At 37.0% G+C, this 22,881-nt stretch overlaps 1 protein-coding gene and 1 pseudogene across 9 annotated transcripts in view; both read left to right on the forward strand.

The window, feature by feature from the left end:
• Positions 1–22,881, forward strand: part of LRRC4C (leucine rich repeat containing 4C) — a 1,396,296-nt gene that overhangs the window by 762,437 nt on the left and 610,978 nt on the right. The gene's annotated exons all lie outside the window — the stretch shown is intronic.
• On the forward strand, positions 19,886–21,936 carry LOC100619606 (14-3-3 protein theta-like; annotated as a pseudogene).

The raw sequence follows: 22,881 nt of genomic DNA on the forward strand, positions 1-22,881 counted from the left end.
ATTCAGAGAACTGGGGATTGACTTGTTTATTGTAGAAAAAAATTCTGCTCAAGAAAGCTGCCATGGTAGAAAGAGTAATTAAATCATAGTTATAAAATTTTCATGAATCCTGCTTTCTAACTTCCCTCTTCTAGTATCAAAATACCTGAGTTTCATCATCATGCTACCATTACTACTCTGAGTAAGTCTTTGGACAAATTACTTCATCTCTATAGTCCTCAGCTTCCTCCTCTGTAAAATGACTAGATGACCAGATAATCTGAAATGTTCTTTCTAGCTCTAAATCCTGGGCTCTTTAGCACATATACATTTTGGGTCTCTTTGAAGGGAGGTAGGCAGTACAGTAGCTAGAATGCTGGGAGTTGGGAAATCCAAAGTTCAAATTTGAATTTAGACTTTGACCCTGGGCAAGCCATATAATCTCTGACTGACTGAATTTCTCAATTAAGAATATAATATATAATAATGAGACTAATATATATACATATATAAAATATGATCCTGGACAAGTCACCTAACCTCTACCTACCTTGGTTTTCTCATCAAATAATATAATATATAATATATTTTTTTCACTTTAAACATTATTTTATTTGGTCAATTCCAAACATTATTCATTGGAAACAAAGATCATTTTCTTTTCCTTCCCTCCACCCCCTTCCCACCACCTCTCCCATAGCCGATGCGTGATTCCACTGGGTATCACATGTGTTCTTGGTTCGAATCCATTTCCATGTTGTTGGTATTTGCATTAGAGTGTTCATGTAGAGTCTCTCCTCAGTCATGTCCCCTTCCCCCCTGTAGTCAAGCAGTTGCTTTTCATTGGTGTTTTTATTCCCATAGTTTATCCTCTGCTTGTGGATAGTGTTTTTTAGATCCCTGCAGATTGTTCAGGGACATTGCATTGCCACTAATGGAGAAATCCATTACCTTCGATTGTACCACAGTGCATCAGTCTCTGTGTATAATGGTTTTCTGGTTCTGCTCCTTTTGCTCTGCATCACTTCTTGGAGGTCGTTCCAGTCTCAATGGAATTCCACTACTTTATTATTCCTTTTAGCACAATAGTATTCCATCACCAACATATACCACAATTTGTTCAGCCATTCCCCAATTAAAGGTTATCCCCTCATTTTCCAATTTTTGGCCACCACAAAGAGCGCAACTAAGAATATTCTTGTACAAGTCTTTTTCCTTATTATCTCTTTGGGGTACAAGTCCAGTAGTGCTATGGCTGGATCAAAGGGCAGACAGCCTTTTAGCACCCTTTGGGCATAGTTCCAAATTGCCCTCCAGAATGGTTGGATCAATTCACAACTCCACCAGCAATGAATTAATGTCCCCACTTTGCCACATCCCCTCCAGCATTCATTACTTTCCTTTGCTGTCATGTTAGCCAATCTGCTAGGTGTGAAGTGATACTTCAGAGTTGTTTTGATTTGCATCTCTCTGATTATAAGAGATGTAGAACACTTTTTCATGTGCTTATTTCTTTATCTGAAAACTGCCTATTCATGTCCCTTGCCCATTTATTAATTGGAGAATGGCTTGATTTTTTGTACAATTGATTTAGCTCTTTGTAAATTGGAGTAATGTAACCTTTGACAGAGGTTTTTCATGAAGATTGTTTCCCAAATTGTTGCTTCCCTTCTGATTTTAGTTACATTGGTTTTGTTTGTACAAAAACTTTTTAATTTGATGTATTCCAGATTATTTATTTTGCATTTTGTGACTCTTTCTAAGTCTTGCTTGGTTTTAAAGCCTCTCCCTTCCCAAAGGTTTGACATGTATGTTATTCTGTGTTTGCCTAATTTTCTTATAATTTTCTTCTTTATGGTCAAGTCATTCACCCATTTTGAATTTATCTTGGTGTAGGGTGTGAGGTGTTGATCTAGACCTAATCTTTCCCACACTGTCCTCCAATTTTCCCAGCATTTTTTATGAAATAGTGGATTTTTGTCCCACAAGCTGGGATCTTTGGGTTTGTCATATACTGTCTTGCTGAGGTCACTTACCCTGAGTCACTGATCCTCCTTTCTGTCTCTTAGCCAGTACCAAATTGCTTTGATGACCGCTGCTTTATAATATAGTATGAGATCTGCAACTGCAAGGCCCCCTTCCTTTGTATTTTTCTTCATTATTTCCCTGGATATCCTTGATCCTTTGTTCTTCCAAATGAACTTTGTTATTGTTTTTTCTAGATCAGTAAAAAAAAATTTTTGGAAGTTCCATGAGTATGGCACTAAATAGATAGATGAGTTTGGGCAGGATGGTCATTTTTATTATATTGGCTCATCCTACCCATGAGCAGTTAATGTTTTTCCAATTGCTCAAGTCTAGTTTTAGTGGTGTGGAGAATGTTTTGTAGTTGTGTTCATAAAGTTCCTGTGTTTGTCTCGGGAGATACATTCCTAAGTATTTTATTTTGTCTAAGGTGATTTTGAATGGGATTTCTCTTTCTAGTTTTTGCTGCTGAGCTGTGTTGGAAATATAAAGAAATGCTGATGACTTATGTGGGTTTATTTTGTATCCTGCAACTTTACTAAAGTTGTTGATTATTTCGATTATTTTTTGTTTGAATCTCTAGGATTCTTTAAGTAGACCATCATGTCATCCACAAAGAGTGATAACTTGGTCACCTCATTGCCAATTTTAATGCCTTCAATTTCTTTTTCTTCTCTAATTGCTACTGCTAGTGTTTCTATTACAATGTCAAATAATAGAGGTGATAATGGGCATCCTTGTTTCACTCCTGATCCTATTGGGAATGCATCTAGTTTATCCCCATTGCAGATGATATTAGTTGATGGTTTTAGATATATACTGTTTATTATTTTAGGAACGACCCTCCTATTCCTATGCTTTCTAGTGTTTTTAATAGGAATGGGTGTTGTATTTTATCAAAGGCTTTTTCTGCGTCCATTGAAATAATCATATGATTTTTGTTGGTTTGCTTGTTGATGTGGTCAATTATGTGGATGGTTTTCCTAATATTGAACCTATTGAACCAGCCCTGCATCCCTGGTATAAATCCTATTTGATCATGGTGACTGACTCTTCTGATCACTTGCTGGAGTCTTTTTGCTAGTATCCTATTTAAGATTTTTGCATCTATATCCATTAGGGAGATTGGTCTATAATTTTCTTTCTCTGTTTTTGGCATGCCTGGTTTTGAAATTAGTACCATGTTTGTATCATGAAAGGAATTTGGTAGAATTCACTCTTTGCTTATTATGTCAAATAGTTTGTATAGTATTGGGGTTGGTTGTTCTTTGAATGTTTGATAGAATTCACTGGTGAATCCGTCAGGCCCTGGGGATTTTTTCTTAGGAAGTTCTTTGATGGCCTGTTGGATTTCTGTTTCTGATATGGGGTTATTTAAGAAATCTATTTCTTCTTCTGTTAGTCTAGGCAATTTATATTTTTGTAAATATTCATCCATATCACCTAGATTGGTATATTTATTGCCATATAGTTGGGCAAAGTAGTTTGTAATGATTGCCTTAATTTCCTCTTCGTTGGAGGTGCTGTCCCCCTTTTCATTCTTGATGCTGTTAATTTGCCTTTCTTCTTTCCTTTTTTAAATTAGATTGGCCAGTACTTTGTCTATTTTGTCTGTTTTTTCAAAGTATCAGGTTCTAATCTTGTTTATTAGCTCAATAGTTCTATTACTTTCTATTTTATTAATTTCTCCCTTAATTTTTAGGATCTCTAGTTTAGTTTTCTTCTTGGGGTTTTTAATTTGTTTGTTCTCAAGTTTTTTGATTTGCATTTCCAATTCATTGAACTCTGCCCTCCCTAATTTGTTAATATATGAACTCATGGATATAAATTTTCCTCTAAGTACTGCTTTGGCTGCATCACATAAGGTTTGAAAGGATGTCTCACCATTGTCATTTTCCTCAATGAAATTTTAATTGCTTCTATGATTTCTTCTCTAACTGATTTTGGAGTATCATATTATTTAATTTCCAATTAATTTTTTATTTGGCTCTCCATGTACCCTTTCAGATCAATATTTTTTATTGCTTTATGATCTGAAAAGGTTGCATTTATTATTTCTGCTTTTCTGCATTTGAGTGCCATGTTTCTGTGACCTAATGTATGATCTATTTTTGTGAATGTGCCATGTAGTGCTGAGAAGAAGGTGTATTCCTTTTTGTCCCTATTTGTTTTTCTCCATATGTCTATTAACTCTGATTTTTCTAAAATTTCATTCACCTCGTATACCTCTTTCTTATTTATTTTTTGGTTTGATTTATCTAAATTTGATAGTGGTTGGTTCAAGTCTCCCACTAATATGGTTTTACTGTCTATTTCCTTCTTCAATTCTCCTAGTTTCTCCATTAAGAATTTGGATGCTATACCATTTGGTGCATACATGTTGATTAGTGATATTTTCTCATTGTCTATACTCCCTTTTAACAGAATATATTTACCTTCCCTATCCCTTTTGATCAAGTCTATTTTTGCTCTGGATTTGTCCAATATCATGACTGCAACTCCTGCCTTTTTTCTATTTGTTGAGGCCCAAAAGGTCTTACTCCATCCTTTAATTCTAACCTTGTGAGTATCAACCCGCCTCATGTTGGTTTCTTGAAGACAACAGATGGTAGGGTTTTGGGTTCTAATCCAATATGCTATTTGTCTACTTTTTATGGGTGAGTTCATCCCATTCACGTTCAAAGTTATGATTGTTACTTGTGGATTCTCTGGCATTTTGATAACTTCCCCTAGTTCTGACCTTTCTTCTTTAGCTATATCATTTTGAACCAGTGATTTACTTTAGGTCGGTCCCCCTAGTCCCCTCCCTTGATATGCTTCCCTTTCTAGCCCCTCCCTTTTTATGCTCCCTTCCCTCCCCCCTCTCCTTCTCTCCCTTTGTATACTCCCTCTCCTCTCCCTCTCCTTGATTTTCCTTTCTTTCTTACCCTGTTGGATAAGATAGAATTCAGGATCCCACTGGATCTAGATGTTCTTCCCTCTCAGATTTGATTTCACTGAGAGTAAGGTTTAAGTAATACCACTTCATGCTCTCTTCCTCTCCTTCTCATATGAGAGTTCTTCCCCTCCCCTTCCCATGTGTATCTTTGTATGGGAAAGATTATTCTATTTAGTCCTTGCCCCATTTCTTGAAGTAAATGTTAGTATTATTGACGATTCTCCCCCTCCCTTTTTTTTCTTTGCCCACCCTTTCACCAAATCTTCTTGATGCCCTAATCTTTCCCTATGTGTGATTCTTCTAACTACTCTTATCATGCATACAATTTTTGAGAGTTAAACAATACATTTTCCCCACATATTAATATATATATATATATATATATATATATATATATATAATTTGATATAAATATAGTCCTTATAGAAGAGAGTTTGGCTTAAAGAAAAAAAAATAAGATTTATGTCCTTTTCCCTTTCTTTCATATTTACCTTTTCATGTTTCTCTTGCTTTCTGTGATTGGATTTCAAATTTTCCACTAAGTTATGGTCTTTTCTTAGCAAATGCTTGGAAATCCCCTACTTAGTTGAATGCCCATACTTTCCCCTAGAAGTATATAGTCAGGTTTGCTGGGTAGTTGATTCTTGGTTGGAGACCCAGCTCTCTTGCCTTTCTAAATATTGTGTTCCATGCTTTGCGATCTCTTAGTGTGTTAGCCGCTAAGTCCTGTGTGATCCTTATGGGAGCCCCCCTATTTCTGAAGCTCTTCTTCTTGGCTTCTTGTAGGATTTTTCTCCTTTTCTTGGAAGCTCTTGAATTTGGCGATTACATAACTGGGGGTTGTCTTTTGGGGAGTTAGTATAGAGGCTTTTCTGTGAACCGTTACTATTTCTATTTTACCCCTTTGCTCCAGAACATGTGGGCATTTTTCTTCTATAATCTCCTGTAGAATAGCATCGATGTTTCTGTTTATCTCTGGTTTTTCGTGGAGACCAATAATTCTGAGGTTGTCTCTTCTTCCTCTGTTTTCCAAGTCTCTGACCTTTTCAGTGAGATATTTCATGTTTTCTTCTAATTCATTAATTTTTTGGCTTTGCTTTATTGATTCTTGCTGTTTTGTAATCTCATTGTCTTCCATTTGCTTAATTCTGGTCGTTAGGGACTGGTTTTGCTTTTCAGCTTTGTCTGCCCTTCTATTAGATGCTTCCAGCTCTTTCTCCAATTGTGAAGTCTTTTCTATCAGACTGCTAATCTCTTTCTCCCATTTTTCTTTCCAAAAGGTTTCCATCTTTTGGGCATGGTCCCTGTCTTCTAGTTGCTTAATTCTGGTCTTTAGGGACTGGTTTTGCTTTTCAGCTTTGTCTGCCCTTCTATTAGATGCTTCCAGCTCCTTCTCCAATTGTGAAGTCTTGTCTATCCGAGTGCTGATCTCTTTCTCCCATTTTTTTCACAAAAGGTTTCCATCTTTTGGGTAAGCTCCAGTTTGAGATCTTCCAGAGCTTGTGGATAGTTTCCATTTTGGGAGGCATGTTCTGATTTTGTTTGGATTTTATCCTCATTCTCTTCTTTTCCTTGGGTACTTCCTCCATAAAAGTTTTCAATAGTCACTTTTTTCTCCCCTTTCTTCTTGGAGGCTTGATTTTGGGCCATGTGAGCCATCCCTTTGGTGGTTTTATTCCACTTTCTTTTTTGGTCTGGGGTCTGGGTGATGTGGGCGGGTTTTCTGTGAATTTAGGTTGCCTCGGACTAGTTCTTCCCAGCCTCTGAGGTTTCTTAGAGAGCAGGTCCCTGTGCTCAGCACGGCAGCCCCTTTGCTCAGCTCAGCTTCACAGCGCGGCCTCCCTTTGCTCATGGCAGCCTTTCAGCAAGGTTGTCCCTTTGCTCAGCGCAGCATCTCAACGCCCCTTTGCTTAGCGCAGCCTCTCAGCGCAATTGCCCCTTTGCTCAGTGCAGCCTCTCAGTGCAGCTGCCCCTTTGCTCAGCGCAGCCTCTCAGCGTGGTCGACCCTTTTCTCAGTGTAGCCTCTCAGCTCCCCTTTGCTCAGTGCAGCCTCTCAGTGCGGCCATCCCTTTGCTCAGCGCAGGGTTTTCCCGTGAAATCGCCCTGAGAGGTTGTTTCCTTGCAGTCTTTAGATCCCAAGGACCCTGTTGTGCCCTCCCTCCCCAGACAGAAAGGCTCTTCACTCACTCGCTGTCCCATTGAGCATTCTGATAGCTTACTCTGGTTTGGTGGGGGGTGGGAAGGGTGGCTCAGTTCATGTTTTTGTGCCAGCTTTACCTCTTCCTTATAGTGTGGAAATGTTCAAACCCCAAGTACCTTCGTTTCTGTGGGTTGCTGGGGGGTCCCTCCGTTCTTCCAAAGGTGATTTTTATGCTCTTTTGAGGTAGTCTATTTCGTTCGGTGCCGGGGAGGGGAAGCGAGTCATGTCTAGATTGCAGCCATGTTTACCTGGAAGTTCCCATATATAATACATTAATGATATATAATGATGAGACTAATAATATTATATATGTATATATATATATATATATATATATATATTAAAATCATGGACAAGTCATCTAACCTGTATCCTACCTTAATTTTCTCATCTAATAATATAATATATAATACATTAATGATATATATTAATGAGACTAATAATATAACATAAAGTAGTATGTAATAATGACCTCACAGGGTTACTGTGAGATCAAATGTGATCTTTAAAAAGCACTAAGCATAGTATCTGACATATAGTAGGGCTTAATAAGTATTTATTCTTTTCCTTTTCTTTTTGCTTATTCTTCTACTTAGTCTTCTAATAGTTATACTTCAATACAGCATCCTATATGAGATTATCACCCCAAAATTCAAATTACTGGGATTCACTATCAGCTTTAAGGTACTTTTATGTGTCCACTTTCCTAAGCTCCAATGAGCTCATCACCCTCAGTCAATGTTTACCTTTATTCTAATCAGTTAGAGGACAAAATTAGTTCGCCACATTGATTATTTTTACTGAAGCACCAGAGTAACAATAGATACATTTTTTCTCATAAATTATCTTGAGTAAACATGGTGTCAGCAGAAATAATCAAAGAGTGAACATATATTTAATATACACTAATAAAAAGCATCTCTTGTACACACACATTTGGGCAATGCAAATCTTACCTCTGATGCCTCAAGGTCCCAGTTGTCTTCTTTCCTGATAGCTTCGTAGTGCTCCCTATCTCCAGTAGTGTCTCCCCTTAGTGGGTGGTCCTATTGGACTTTCCAAAGTTGTCTATCCTTAGGTACAACATTTTTACTCTGAACTTGATTATCTCTCTTCTGAGGGCATCATTTACTGGCTTAATTGCAATTTGACCCATCATTGCCCATTTGGAAAGAGAATCAAATCCTCAAACCCCTACCTACACCCCTGATATATTGTGAAAGAGATAGATACAAAGGAAGAAGACATAGGGATTGCATTTCAAAAACTGGGTTATTCCTACATAACTGGCTCTTTTTAGTCTTTTCCATTGAAGAGACTCTATTTCATCAGATGCTAGGATTTGCTTTCCAAATGCCACAGGACTACCATCTTTCTTTAATCAACCAATGACTAGCAAGCTTCTAATTTCCACAAGTTTTATTCAAGAATGGCTCCAAATCCCCTAAAGAAGCAAAGATGACATCTTTACACCTCCTTTATATATAAACAGGCACTAAATAGATTTTTAAGTTTAGTTCATTGCTTGGGCATTTAGTAAAAAAAAAAAAAATATATATATATATATATATATATATATATATATATATATATATATTCTGCTCTTTTAAGAAGGCTCACTATTATTAGTAACCAGTCTAGTGGATGATCATAATGAATCAATATCTCTACATTGTTGTCGTCAAGCCTATATTATGCGACTTAGTGATAATCTTTTTCATTTTAGCACTATCACTGTGTTTACTTTAGAAATAATACACTGAGTGAAACAGGTCATTGATTTATGTCCTTTCTTGTACAGTCTATCACTTGGGTTAAACTCGTTTTCAGAGGCAGAAATCGATTAAATAGTTTTGCTTGCCCAGAGCAGTTATTGTATTTGATTTCTGACTGGTGCTTTGGATCCCACCCTGATAGGAAGGAATGTAGAGTATCAGAGTTTATCAGTTTCATCTGAGTTCTTCTTAATAACCTTATCAAAGGGAAAGCCATTTCAGTTTGCATTCATTAAACTAGTGATTTCAATTTAGAGGCATATTCAGTCTTTGAATAATCCTGACCTAATGTATTTTTTATTATTTTAATGGTCAGAATCAGAGAATTCAAGAATATTGGAGATGGAAGGGACCTTGTAACATAGCACATAAAATTGTAGCAATTGAAGGAATCTTTGAATGTAGAATTTTTGTGCTGGAATGGACCTTAGAACATGAAACTTGAAAGAGAACTTTGAGTCAACTTAATAAAATCATATCATTTAAATAGATAAAGAAATTGATTTTCTACCATTGCTTCCTTACCTTCTGCTCTCCTAATCTAGGTTTTCTGCTTCCTCCAGTACTGGACAACTATTTTAAGTGTCTTTTAGATTTTCTTTTAACACCGGACTAGAATTGGGCTTAGATTCATACCTCTCATCCTTGCTCTCTTTACTTAAAAATGGGATAAGAATATTTTAATAATTTAATATTTTAAGAATAATTAATACTTTTAATAAATATCCATTTAATAATCAGTCTCATTATGAGGATTAAATGAAATAATGTACATTTAGCTTTGAAAAACTTAAGTTGTTAGATAAACAGTAGAGGTAGCACAGATCACAGAATGTCAGAGTTGAAGGAACTATCTAATCCAACCCTTATTATTGTCAGAAAGTTCTTTTTTTCCTCCCAGCCCCAGACCTAAATTAACTTCTTTGCTTTGTTCTGCTATTTCTCCTCGTATTGCTTTCTAGGGGCAAGGATAATACAACCCTCCATATTTTTATAACACCTAATTAGCATCTCTCTCCTGAGTCTTCCCTACATTAGCTCCTACAACCACAGATGCTCTTTTGGCATGTCCTCCAGGCTCTTCACGGGCCACTTTATTCTATGTCTCAAGTGGTCTTAAAACAGAGAACCTGGACTTGAATTCTGGTACTTTTTATTAGTCACATAACCTTGGAAAAGTTATTTCCCCTCTCTGGACCTCAGTATACTACTCTGCATAGTGAGGGAAATGGACTACCTGTACTAAATCCCAATATCCTGTGCCATGGATTAAGTTAGATTCAAGCTTTCTACTTTGTTGCTTTTTTTTTTTTAGTGGAATTTCTTCATATTGCTTTGCCTCTTCCTAATCAAAGTATCAGGAGGAAATATGAGGTGTTCTCTTTGGAGGGGAGATTCAGTTTTGTTTATTCCATGGGTATTTATATTTCTCTATATCATAGGCTCTGCTAAGGACTCCTTCTCAATATCACGTCTTTCAATGTATGAAATAAAATGAAGAGAATTACAAAGGAAGTCAATTTAAATGACTGAATTATCAATAGAGTAAAAAAAATGAAAAGAATGTCCATGAACCCTCTACTTTAGACTGTTCTAAAATGTGTGGAAAGGGCTAAAATACATGCTAGAATTAGGGCTGGACACACAATCACTTTTCGGTGTCTTCGTGTGTGTGTGAGAGTGTGTGTGTGTGAGAGAGAGAGACAGAGAGAGAGAGAGAGAGAGAGAGAAAGAGAGAGAAAGAGTGAGAGTGAGAGAGAGACAGAGAGAGAGAGAGAGAGGGAGGGAGGGAGAGGGGGAGGGAGAGGGAGAGGGAGAGGGAGAGGAAAAGGAAGAAGGAGAGGGAGAGGGGGGATCTGTGTGTGTATCTCTGTGTGTGTATACCTAGTGGAGAGGAAGGTGGCTTCCCCCCCCCCCCATTGTTTCAGGCATAAACCAGAGGAACTGATAAAACTCTTATCATGGTGGCTTGTAGAAGGTGTCTGGCAGCAAATGTGCCAACAACATAATTAAGGCAAATGAAAGTCATTATTAATGAAGCAAATTGAGAAGCTGAGGGGAGAAAATGGTTTATGAGGTTGTCTTTTGAAAGCAAAATCAGCAATGCCCATTTGGAGGAAGAGGGGAAAAAATAAATGTTTAGGCATGTAGGCTTTCAGGTTGGAAATTAACTGAAAATAGAGGATTGCAAATCAATAATGCAGTAACAGGGGCACTAAGCTAATGGTTCCTTTGTTTCAAATTGCAAATGGCATTTCTGAATTTCAGTGGAAACCTTAAGTGATGGCTTTGTTAATTACCTCTTAGAGGGCCTGCCGGGCTTGCTTTTCTGGCCCCAGTCATTCTAGTCTACTGAGCTGTGACTTGGCTGACTTGACATTCTAGTGCTGGTGGAACAGGTGGTAAAGAGAGTGGGAATTCTTTAGATGGACAGGTAGTGTCCCAAAGGGAAGGATTTTCCCCAAAGCTGGAATCCTTTTGAAATAAAGGATGGCCCTACCCAAGACAGCAGAGATTGAAGTGACAGCCTTGGAGGCAGTACATAGAAAGCCAGCCCTAGAGAGAAGAGGTTCTGAGTTCAAATTGGGCTCAGGCAGCACTCACATTCAAATATGAATTTACCTCTTTTCCTGGGTCACCCATTTTTCCCTATTTGGGAATAATGTGATTCATTGTTTCAGTTGTGTCCTGTTATTCATAATTCCACTTGGAATTTTCCTGGCAGAGATCCTGGAGTGGTTTGCAACATCCTTCTCCAGCTCCTTTTACAGATGAGGAAACTGAGGTAAACACAATTAAATGACACAACCAGCATCATAGTGTCTGAGACTATATGTGAGTTTTGGTCTTCCTGCCTCCAAGCCTGGTGCTCTGTGACAAGGAAATCACTTTAAAAGACCAATATATATTAATTTAAGGTCGCCAAGGAATTCAGCTATGTAATTCCTAAATGAAAACTCAAGTCAGCAGTCAACCTTTTATGGAGTTTAATTACAAACAGGAGGAAGAAAGGTATTAGAGATAGAGAGAGAGGGAGAGAGAAAGGGGAGAGAAGGGAATAGGGCTTAAACACCCCTTCTGTTTAGGCTGGGCCAAAAGGCCCAAGCCCTTAGATAGCTGAGGCAAAAAAAAGAGATCAGTCCCTATCACTCACGTGACCAAAATGGAGAAACAGTCTCAGGGGCCTCCACCTCCAGCTTCCTTCAGAGCAAGCTTCTCAGAGCACAACCTCTCAGAGCAAAACCTCTCCAACCAACCACTTAGTCCTCCGACCCCTCTATCTTTAAGGAAACCATCCAAGTTCCCTCCCCTCAGTTCTCACATCTACCAATCACTGTCCATGTCTTCCCTGTGCCAATGGTGGCTCTAGCTTAACCCAGGACTGCCCAGAGGTCTGTGGCTTTGCACATGTATGTTGAAGGTCATATTCTCAAATAATTAAATCTTGATCCTTTGCTACAGCCCTTCCTAAATCCTGTTACCCTGAGTAGGGTGGAGATTGGAATAATTAAATTTTGATCTATGCTGCAGCCCCTTCCATTGTTCAGCAAAAGGTTTCTGTCCTAAAGTAATCTTAAGAAGGGAGGAGAAGGAACCTCCCTTGCCAATGGGGTTCACATTCCAATGGTGAAATTTCCAACATTCACAAGTCTAAGAAATTTTAAGGTTTACAGCTCTGTCCACTGAGGCACTTATCTGCCCCTTGGAAATAACAACAGCAATGATAAAAATAAATGGCATTTAAAATATATAGCAACTTATACTTTGAATATATGTATGCATATAAAGAGACAGAGAAAAGAGGAAAAGAGGGACAGAGAGAAAGAGAGAATCTCCTCTTCTCATGCCTCTCAAAAAGGTATCATTCCAGGAGTACAAATAAGAGACTGGTGCAAGGAGGAGGTTTGCTTATTTTTTTATTTTTGGCCCTCCTCTTCATGACCACATATGTGGGTTTCTTGGCAAGGATAATACAAGTACTTTGTCATTTTCTCCTCCAGTTCATTTTACATTGCAAGAAACTGAAGCAGACAGCATTAAGTGACTTTCCCAGGCTCACACAACAAAGACTGGATTTGAATTCAAGAAAATGAGTCTTCCTGAATCCATGACATGTACTCTATCCATTGTGTTTCCCAGCTGCCCATAAGGAAGGGATACTGGGCTAAAATTAGAACTTCCCATCCATTGAACTAGGGCAAATAATATTTTTAGTTTGAAATTGATTTTCTGATTATTATCTTTAATTGGGAAGGAATGCCCCCAAGATCATATATTCAAGGCTTTACCTTACTCATACCAAGTGCCAGTTACACCAAGACCAACACAATAGTGAATAGTGGTTCAACTAACTTATCTGAGCTGACAGCAAACAGAAATCATAGCCAGTATACAGATGAGAATATGTACACAGAGGGAATGATTTCTCCTATTGGGAGTAAGGTAGCTCAGCTCAACCAAGAGAGCCTTAGATTTTGCCCAATGGGTAATTGCTCAAACTCTCTACAATATAAGTTGAGGACAAGGAAATAAACTACATACTGACTCTTCTACATGGCAACTTCTTCTTGAAGTCTTTCTCTTCCCTCTGAATCTCTATCTGGAGTGTCTGGAATTCTCTATTTTTTATCTCAAAGCTGAAAGGGAGAAGACCAAGATCTCTTTTCACCCAAAGTCTTGATGACTCTATTCTTCATGCAAGATTATAAAGTTGAGTAACGAAACTCCATTAATGAGGAGAATCTAAACCCAAATTTTCTTTGAGACCCTGGTTACATTTCAAAAGGCAAAAATGCATTAAAAGTTATGATAAATTTTCAGAGCTAGGAAGGAGTCTTAGAAACCATCTATTTAAATTCCTTAATTTTAGAGATCTGCAATGCTTCTAGAGTATCATTATAAAAGTCTATTACAACAAATATATTCCTTCTTGAAATTTCAGACACCTTTGCTTAGAAGGGAAAAATATTTTGAAGAGGTTTTAGACCAAAAAAAAATACATTACAGAGTGGGTTATAAGAGGCCACATGGTGCAAATGATAGAGAACTAGACTGTGAGTCAAGAACATTTAGGTTTGCAACCTTTGTCAGATACTTATGAGCTGTGTGTACTTCAGACAAAGTTTCGGAACTTTCCCGAGCCTCAGTTTCCCCATCTATAAAACTGATATAATAAAAATATTTCCTACTTTGTAAAATTGTTGTGAGGATAAAAAAATATGCCTGTTAAGTATTTTGCTAAACTTCAAATACTATAGGGATATGAGCTATTAATAATAATAATGATAACAATAATAATAATAATGAAAGCTCTGGTTTATTTCTTGTTTTTGCTCAAGGTTTATCAATTTGTGGCTCACAAAATTTTGGTAAAAACCTCTTGCCTCCATCTGTCTCCCTCTGTTTTATCTCTCCTTCCCATTTTATGCTCCCTTTCCTTCCATTCTGACATATTTTCTTTCTTCTCTCTCCTTTTTTCGTATCATCCATGATTTTCTTTCTTCCATCCTTCCTTCCCTCCTTCTCTATTCTGTCCTTCCTTTCTTTGTTCCCTACTTCTTTCTTTTCTGCTCATAAGTTTTGTATGCCCAAATGAAATGCCAGGGGTGGGAGTCAGCCACTTTAACTAGTCTTCTCTATATGTATTTTGAAGATGCTTTTAATCAGTTTTCGGTTTGTTAGAATTCCAATTTCCATGAGTATTCATTTATTTCCTTATTATATGTTACAGGTACTGAGTATGAGGGTCATTTCCAAAGAACAGTCACCAAATACTATTCATTCTAATAATATTAGAGGAGAGTACTTTGGAGTTGACCCTTTATATCTAGTTGATATTTAAAAATAGGTCAAACAGAAACACTTGCCCTTCTGTATGCCATTCATTATTAATGTAGCTCCATTATCTTCCTTTGTATCTTCTCCTTTTCATATTAAATGGTCCAAGTATTCTTAAATTCTCTGGGTTGGAAACTGTATTATAGTAATTGTGTGTCTTACCCTTCTCCAGACCTTTTCTGTTTCTGCTTTGTTATCGATGCAATAAGATGAGAAAAACTGAATATAGTGTTTAAGATGAAGACATTAATTTACCATTACATTTATTTTTTTTTCCTATTCTTTGTCTAATGAGTAGATGGCAGTGCCTTTAAAATCAATGACTATCTTATGATGGCTAAGACCTCATCTAGGCACTCCAAACAAAGGATTTTATATTAATTTTGCCTCTCCTAATACCCATTGAATTATAGAATGTAAGAAACACGGTTCAGGGAAAGAGTGATGGATTAAGAAGTTGAAAGGAAAAAAAATAAAAGTTTTTCAGCATGTGTTCAAATCTATCCTCTAATGCTCAAAGCCTTAGTGACCTTGGACAAATCATTTAGTCTGCCTAAGTCTTAACTTCCATAACTGTAAAATCAGAGAATCCTACTAAAACACTTCAATGATCTATTAAGTTTTAGATCTATTATCCTATAATCCTTTATAAATCCATTCCACTCAGGTTATTGTACAAATGTGGAAAATTAGAACAAGAGAATTCTCTCAGAGGATCTAGAGCTGTAATCAGACGGAGGTGATCTTTGAATTCTTTCTCTATTTTACAGCTGAAGAAACTGAGGCTTAAAGAGATTAAATAATTTAACCAAGGTCTCAAGGGAATGAGTGGCAAGAGACTTAACATTATGATATTCACAGAGCTGGTAACTAAGCATGTATCGTCTGACCATAAATCTAAGGTATACCATGTTAACAATAATATGTAATTCCTAGGTAACCAAGGGAGTTTAGGATTTTGTGGGCTCTATCTTTTGGTCATTGATATAAACGACTTGTAGCAAAGAAATGAAAAACATAAAATTTAAACATGACCATCCGTATATTTTTGAAATGGAAAAATCATGTGATTAAGGGAACATGCTTTTTTATAGTTAAAAAACATACTCAGGACCAAACTATACTGACCTTGTAAAATGATTTTCCCCAAATTTTTGTACTTCCTTAAATTAACTACTTCAAAATAATATCTTAAGTCATATTCAGATTCAAATGTTTGGATGATAGCCCTGATTTTAGCAAATCTGCCTTCAGGATTCCATAAGGACTGTCTGTTTTGCATGGACTAATTTCCAAAGAAATACTATTTAAGCCACCACCCACTCTATGGAAATATGCCTCTAAATATAGCCCACTATAAGAACTCTCACTGCCCACCCACTCCTTTATCTTTGTCTCCATGTAAATAGCCCAGATTATTTTTATCAGTTGACTCCTACTCACCAACAACATATTGTAAATTCCATCCATCAAAGAGCTTCCATCTTTGCTTTGTCATCCTCCTGTGTTTGATTCTATGTAATTTTACTAGGGCTTTATCCCTTGTTAATACTCCAATAAAAATACCAGAGGATCTATGATCTCAGAGATGGAAGCTAGGGTTTCCAAGGATTGAGGATTGAGGATTGAGATCACTAGGCATCTTATACTTGCTCATTAAGGTATTTTTTTAATATTGCTTTTGGCATTATGTGAGGCATAATCTTTTCATGTTAACCAATTATATCCAGTCCTCTGTAATGAAAAAATATATACACCATTTGGCTTTTGACTCATTTAAAAGAGTAAAATCTCTGTAATCAGGGGACCTAGACTCAACTCTTTCCTTGGTGGATTATAACCCATGTGACTTTTGGCAAGACAGTAACCATCTCTGGTCTTTGTCATATGTAAATAAGGAAGTCAAAGACTGCATGGTTTCAGAGGTCCTTTCTTAAACTGTCTTCTGAGCCCAACTTATCAGCTGTACATTTATAAATGAAAAATTCCAAATAATATTATGACATATCAAAAAGAATATTAGGTTCAGGAGAAAGAAACCTGACTCTAATATGGTAAAGTATCACTATGGGTCAGTCAAATGTAGAAAAAAATAGTAGAACATGACCAATTAACATATTTTTCCTTTCTGAGCATGTTTCTTGACTACCAGGTCAAGAGAATGCTATAGACAGGATTTACCCTGCTTTCATCAAACACTGAATAGACTTTCATGCCATCCTCATGAGCAAAGCAGGGTGACATGAATAGTACAGTTAATTAAGAGGAATCATATTTTCTTGAATATATCCTCAGAATAGTAACTAAAGAAATAATATAAACAATCTAAAGAGGCTTTGGTGGAATCCCCAAAGACCTTCCCTTTGTCTCAGGCTTTTCAACATTTTTATCATTGTCTTATAAGAAAGCATTAAAAGCAAATTTATTGAATCTGCAGATAACAAGGTTTGAGACCCATTGCCATATTTTCTTCTATTTTTTTGTAATTCTGAATTATTATCCATTTTCCATCCTCTATTCTTCCCCCCATCCCAAATAATAAGAGATGATATTCTTCATTCAATCATCCATTCATATACTTATAAAAATCCCTATTGATGATTGGAGAGTCAAATATCCTTATCATCTTTATCAATTATCTTCTCCTCTAAGGCAGAATAACTATAAAGCTTGCCATAAACACAAATTAGCAGGAAAACCAGTGGGAGGGAGTAAGTCATTAAGACTGAAGCTCCTGAGGGAAGCCTCCTTTGCTATTATTTTCCTTTCTAGCTCTTTATTAGATGACCAAATGCATCTTCTGAGCTGGAGTCTATGAATATTTTCGTCTCAGCTTTGTTTGCAATATGAGAATGATAATTTGTATATGTTCTATTTTACATATTGTGCAGAACATATAGTTATGAAGTCTTCTTGACTTTATTATTACTATTTTGGAAATTTTTGGTTCAAAGATTTATTAGCTGTGTTACCTTTGACAAATCATTTACTCTCTCTTGGCTTCAGTATCTTCTTCATTTGAAAAATTAGGTGACTGGATCACACAGTCCCTGAAATACTTTCCAATTTTAAATCTCATATTTTATTTGTCATCTGCCAACTAAGAGGTGATTCAGAGAGATAATATGGTGTGGTGGAAAGAACATTGGGTTTAGAGGAATGATATCTTAGATCAAATCCTTCCTCCAATAGTTACTAGATGTATTGCCTTGAGGAAGCCACTTATGCTCTCTTATCTTCCCTTTCCTTATCTACAGTAAAAATAATAATTTTTCACTACTACCTCTCACATTACAAACACTATATAAGTATTAAGGTATTATTATTATTTTTCATTATTATTGTGATTGGAGTAAACTAGTTGCAACATCTATTATAAAATCCCGAGAAGTCCCTGAAACTCTCTATGCCTCTATTTCTTCATTTGTAAAAATAAGAAATTGAACTTGATTCTAAGGTTTTGTCAAGATCAAAATTTGGTTTGTATATACCTTCACTAAGGTTATATATTCTGATGCCTTCTAGCATGGAAATTACCCTGGTTTCTATCAATAAATAGGTATTGTTTACTTTGTGCCAAGCATACTGCCAAGTTCTGGGTTCCTTAAAGGCTATGCATGTGGAGGAAAAGTCTTGGCATATGCAGAGAGATTGACAGGCACAGGTAGGACTTGAGTAAATGCTGTGACCATTCATTCAAGTTTGCATTTGTCCTGTGGAGTGGGAAAGGCTTCCATTCTAGCCTAGCAATAAGTTCCACAATGTCCTGTGCATAGTAGGTGTTTTATGAATGCTGGTTAATGAAAAGATCAATTCCATTGTAGTGACTCTAATTCACCCTTACAGTGTAATGATTCATTTTTTTAATTAGTGCTTATTATTTGAGGATCTACTCCTTTAAATTCTGAGTGGTCCATCACTCACTTGGTTGAAGAGAGGTGGGATTATTTAGTCTGTAGTCTGATCCCTGCCTGCCCTGCCAAGTTTATTAAAATCATGCCCATTTCCATTGGCTATATTACTGCTAAACTCTCTTTCTTGCTTTTTCTCATGCAAGACCTTTCATTACTCTTCTCCATGGTTTTGTATAGACTCCACTTTCTCTCAGCCTCCTGTTGCCTTGGAGTCACTACCTTTTTCACCTTAGCCTTTTAAAATTCCTTTAAAGGTATGCTCAGATACTCCTTTCTACCTCTGAAAATTTTCTTGATTTCCTTTGTGGCTCTTACTTCATCCCTGAAGGCATCTTTAATTCAATCTGCAGAGATTACACATATTCATATGGGCTCATGTCGTCTCTTCCAAAAATGTAAATCCTGTAAGAGAAGGGATTATTTTCTTTTTCTTTTTTTTCTCTTCATTTCTTTTCCATTGTCCCAGAGTTATAAAATGTGAATGCTTGAAGGGATCCACAGAAGGCACGTAGTACAAACCAAATGGGAAAGAAACCCCTCAACAGACTTCCAAGGAGAGGAAACTCATATTTTTTTAGGTAACCTATTCTACTTTTGAACGGCTTTCATTGCAAGGAATATCTCCCCCCCTTTTTTGTTGTTTAATTATTTTAGTTGTATTTTTCATGACCATATTTGGGAATTTTGGCAAAGATACTGGAGTACCTTGCCATTTCCTTCTCTAGCTCATTTTATAGATGAAGAAACTGAGGCAAACAGTTAGTGTGTCTGAAGTTAGATTTGAATTCAGATCACTCTAACTCCAGGTATGGCACTCTATCCACTATACTACTGAGCTATTCCTATATAGACGTCTTACATGAAACCTAAAATGTTCTTCCTTGCAATGCCCAACTATTTCCTTATATCATCAGCACTTAGCACAAAGTCAATAGGTGCTTAATAAATGCTTTTTTATACTAATGGATTCATTTAAATCTTTACCCTTGAAATCTTCCGCTTTTCCTAAAAGGTACAACTCAAATAAAAAGGTAAACTATGAGAGGCACCTTTTCTCTTGAACTGAATCTTCAATCATTGTTTCCTACATATCCATCCATAGGGTACCTGTTACCCTATTTATAGGCAGATTATTCTTTGCTTATCCCTACCCAACTTGATTTCCATTTATACTGTCCTCCGTGCCCCATCATCTCTTCCCCAACTGGATTTGGTGATTTCTGGTTTGCTAATTTCAGTCCTTTACCACCAAAATACTGTTCCTTATGCCTCATCCCTGTCAATTCAGTTTTTTTGTTTGTTTGTTTTTGTTTTTTGCTATTCTGTACTAGTAAGAATTTCAAAAAGGATATGGGGAAAGCCTAAAACAGATCAAAGTAGGGGCAATCGGAGGAAGTGAAGGTGAAGACTTTCAAGGACTCTTAACTGATCTGGGTTTATTGTCTCTTGCCCCCACCTTCGGAGGTGCTTCTCCCTCTCTCCAGAGCCCTGCTGCTACCCCCACTGCCCCTATTCCCACCTGCAACCTGTCCACTATGGAAAAGACCAAGATGATCCAGAAGGTCAAACTGGCCAAGCAGGCCAACTGTTCTGATGACAAGGCCACTTACATGAAGGCGGTGACCGAACAGGGGTCCGAGCTCTCCAACAAGGAGCTCAACCTGCTCTTGGTGGCCTAAAAGAAAGCAGTCGTGGGGGGTGAAGGTCAGCATGCAGGGTCATTTCCAGCATTGATTAGAAAACCGACACCAGTGACAAGAAGATGCAGCTGGTCAAGGACTACCGGGAAAAAGTGGAGAAAGTGGAGTATGACCTAAGATCCATTGGCACCACTGTCCTGGAATTGTTGGACAAGTTTTTAATAATCAATGCAACCAATCCAGAGAGCAAAGTCTTCTATCTGAAAATGAAGGGAGACTCCTTCTGGTACCTTGCTGAAGTCACCTGTGGTGATGACCAAAAACAAACAATAGATAATTCCCAAGGAGCTTATCAAGAAGCATTTGACATCAGCAAGAAAGAGATGCAACCTACACATCCAATTTGTCTGGGGTTAGCTCTTAACTTTTCTGTATTTTTACTATGAGATCCTTAATAACCCCAAAGTTGCCTGAACATTGGCTAAAACGGCTTTTGATGAGGCCATTGCAGAACTTGATACACTAAATGGAGACTCATACAAAGACAGTACCCTTATCATGCGGTTGCTTAGAGACAAACTAACATTATGGACATGAGACAGTACAGGGGAAGAATGTGATACTGCAGAAGGTGCAGAAAATTAAAATTCATACAGGGTGTTGTTTTCCTTTCTCTCAAGAAGAAATCTTTTTCCATGTCTCCATTCTTTATAGCTCCACTTGGATTTCCTATAGCAAAAAGAACTCATCAATGTGTATGGAAATCAATAGTTCATAGTCTTTTCACACTGCAGCTTTGGGAAAACTCCCTTGATTTGTGTTTGTCCTGGCTTTCCTGGTGTGCAGTTACTGCTGTAGAAAATTATTAATAGCTTCATTTCATATAAACATAAGTAACTTCCAAACACTTTTGTAGAGGACAAAAGTGTGTCTGGTATTTAAAAATCTGAACCAGTTCTGCAAGTGACTGTGTTTTATATTACAGTGAAGATCTGAACATGTAGTTAAATGCAACTCAAGAGTTTTACATAATTTCTCTCCCCCATATTCCTAAGATATTTTTCAGGGCTTTCCTTTCAGCAAACAACTTTCATGTACTCTTCTTATTATATATTCCTTTAAAGATGAATCAGAAAGTACTGGGTCAAATGGAAATAAGTTTGGCATTTTAGGGTTAGGGATCAGGATCTGAAATGGTAAAATTAGTTATGGAGTCCACAGTATGTCGGTGACAGCAGGAGGATTTCTTACTCTTCAGTTGCTGCTGTTTCATTTGACAATTTCCCTCTCAATAAAAGTTCTGGTTTCTACTATACTATGTAATAGAAGTAGCATGTAACTACCAGAATACAAATGTTGCTTTTTGGCAAATTAAAGTGCATGTCATTTCTAGAATGGGGGAAACCATTGAAAAAAAAAAGCAAGTCCACGACTAACATTTTTAGCACTTTTCCATGCATATGTGTGCACATGTGAGAGGGTGTCACGTTTGTCCAGTGATCATTAGAAAGTTTGGACTACTATTGTGTGTTGCTAACCATTGATTGTAGTCCCAAAAAAGCCTTGTGAAAATGTTATGCCCTATGTCACAGCAAAATAACATAAAATTATATTTTATAAACCAAAAAAAAAAAAGGATAAGGGGTTATGGGACATAGACAGATAAAAGATAAAGTTTGAGAATGGGATTTGATTTTCTGTTTAGTGGATTAAAAAGAAGGAAGGATGGGCAGTTGGCCAAAGATTGACTATATCTAACAAGTGCTCATATATTTATATATGTACATATGTATGTATGTATATATTTACATGTTGGTAGGGAAATATTGAAAGCCAGTCCAGCAGTCTCTCAAAACTAAGGGTTCCTTCTGGCTAGGTGTGATGATTTAGACCAATAATGAGGTGGGAGAAGACTCAGTTCTCAAACCTTTGTGATTAGGCATCACCAAGTTGTTCCACCTTGCACAGAGTTCCTGTTTATTATATAGCTTCAGTGGTTACATGTTTCTTGGCACACAATCATTTTTCAACATACATGACTTCTAGCAGGTAATTGGATATGTCACACATCAATTTCTAACAGATTTTTAAATTAGCATTTTATGATCATCTTGGATACCATGTTGTCACAACAAAGAAATACATGATAGAGATGAATGACATAGGCAGCGTGATCTGGAGGTTAGTTCCTCCTGAACTGTGGGATGACCACCTAGGAGAATCATTGTTGCTTTTGTTCAGCTTTCACAATCAATCCCAATTACTTAGGAGATAGGTAACAAAACATTTTGCAGCTAGGTATGGGATTAAAGGGTAACTTTAAGGCAGACCAGAATCACATGTCTTTCTGATTTCTAAGTTGCATTTTTCTTTATGTTTCACTCAGGCCATGGTAATGTTGCCTGAATCTCATACACAAACAGATTCAATAAAGTGTGTCAGCAGTTTGTGTTTTAGAGGAGTGATTGATGTACCTGTTGTGCTTGGCCTTCAATGAGTGTGGGGCCTCTGAATGTACCTCTGTTAAGAGAGAGAAAGGAGTGGGTAGTGGGTAATGATCTTTAGGTTTTAA

Source organism: Monodelphis domestica, chromosome 6 (assembly GCF_027887165.1).
Source record: "Monodelphis domestica isolate mMonDom1 chromosome 6, mMonDom1.pri, whole genome shotgun sequence".
Lineage (NCBI taxonomy): Eukaryota > Metazoa > Chordata > Mammalia > Didelphimorphia > Didelphidae > Monodelphis > Monodelphis domestica.